Below are 2346 nucleotides of genomic sequence, written 5' to 3' on the forward strand. Positions count from 1 at the left end.
AAGTACAATTCTAAATTTGTTCTTTGAGAAGAAGGTAAGACTTGATACAGACCGAAGTAGGCAGAATGCATTCTTTTTAAAACAAATGCAGATTATTTGGACAAGCCTAGGTACTGTAGGCTGCCATGTTGAGAACTATGATTTCAAGACACTGGCAATGAGAAAGACTAAAAAATGCTTCAAGCACTACCCTCTAACAGCCTCAAACCATGTCATTACCTCACACCTTTACAATCCCAGCCCAGCCAGGAGTCTTCTCACAATACTTTCTTACTCTTAGAAATTTCTTAAGACTCGGGACCCTATCACCCTTATAGAACTTTTAGAATATGAGTTTTCCTGCTGTGAACAACTCAGCATGAGAAATTGTGGTAAGGAAACACTGAGTTGGACATTTTTGATGCCTTCCTCAGAACACATAATTCAAGAGTCCATTGGGTTCTAAGAAACACCAAGTTTAAGTAACATGAATTTTGTGTTTCCAGCAATTTTTGGTTTGGGGATTGAGAAATAAATGTGTTGGTAAAATGATTTCTGCTCAAGGAAAAGAAGGATCAAGGTAACAAAAATGTAAAAAGATACTAAGACATCTGTAATCTGAGCACTGAGGAGGGGGAAATGATGTTCACTGGGAATCATTGGTTAGTTAACTTCACTTTCTTTGAAACTTTGTCTCAAATAAAGGTAGAAAGTGACAGAAAAAAAAAAACATTGGATGTCAGCTTTTGACTTCCATTTCCCTTTCTTTACACATGCACATGCATACACAAACACACGAAAATAAAACATTCACACATAAGTTACTTTTAAAATAATTAAATATACAAGAAATGCTATATCTTTGGAAAGATTTGTTAATCAGTTTAAATGAAAATACAAAGAAAATTCATTAAACTAGTTCTAAAATGCACTTTTGGCAGAAATATATGTTAAGGAAATTATGGATATTTTCTAAGCAGAGAAGCATGCTTACTTCTCATAGACGAATATTTAAGACAGGGGTGCTTAAAAGCAAAAATATGAAGATTTTTTTCCTAATCTTTAAGATGCTGATTTGTCTCATAACTATGTCCTTTGCCTTACAGAAGCTTTCCAGTTTCATGAGGTCCCATTTATCAATAGAGCAGAAGCCGTTGGAGTTCTGTTTAGGGAATATCTGCCTGTACAATGAGTTTAAGGGTTTTTCCCTCTTTCTCTTCCATTAGATTCAGTGTATAGTGTTTTATGTTGAGGTCCTTGATCCACTGAGACTTGAGCTCTGCACATGTTCACAAACATGGGTCTATTTTCAGTTGTGTACATATGGAATCCAGTTAGAACAGTACCATTTATTGAAGATGCATTCTTTTTTCCATCGTATATTTTTTTACTTATTTGTCAAAGATCAAGTGCACTTAAGTAAGTGGTTTTATTTCTGGATCTTCAATTCTATTCCACTGATGAACCTGTTAGTCTCTGTATTATACTATGCAATTTCTTTCAATATTGCTCTGTGATAGAGCTTGAGATGAAGAACAGTGATTCCCCCAGCCATTCTTTCATTGTTAAGTATTGTTTTTATTATTCTGTGTTTTTTGCCTTTCCAGATGAATTTGAGAATTGGTTTTTCCGTGAGTTTGAAGAATTGTGGTAGGATTTTGATGGGGATTGCATTGAATCTGTAGATTGCCTTTGGTAGAATGGTCATTTTTACTATGTTAATTCTACCAATCCATGAGCATGGAAGATCTCTCCATTTTCTGAGACCTTCAATTTTTTTTTTTTGAGAGACTTGAATTTATCAGGAAAATCTTTTGCTTGCTTGGTTAGAGTTACCCCAGGATATTTTATATTGTGTGTGCCTATTGTGAAAGGAATTGTTTCCCTAACTTCATTCTAACCTGTTTATCATTTGTATAAAGAAAGCTACTGATTTCTTCAAGATAATTTTATATCCAGCCACTTTGCTAAAGTGGTTTGTCAGCTGGAGAAGTTCTGTGGCAGAATTTTTGGGGTAACTTATGTATACAATCATATCATCTGCAACTAGTGATACCTTTAATTTTTTTTACCAGTTTTTATCACCTTGATCTCTTTTTGTTGTCTTATTGTTCTATCTAGCATTTTGCATATTGTATTGAATAGATATGGGTGCTAATATCCAAAAATATATAAAGAACTCAAGATAAAAGCCTAAACAACCCAATCAAAAAATGGGGTACAAAACTAAACCAAGAATTCACAATAGAATTCACAATCTCTAATGGCTGAGAAGCACCTAAAGACATTTTCAAAGTCCTTCGTTATCAGAAAAATGCAAATCAACCCTAAAGTTCCATCTTACAAGAGTCAAAATGGCTAAGATCA

The sequence above is a fragment of the Rattus rattus genome, chromosome 11 (assembly GCF_011064425.1).
Source record: "Rattus rattus isolate New Zealand chromosome 11, Rrattus_CSIRO_v1, whole genome shotgun sequence".
Classification (NCBI taxonomy): Eukaryota; Metazoa; Chordata; class Mammalia; order Rodentia; family Muridae; genus Rattus; species Rattus rattus.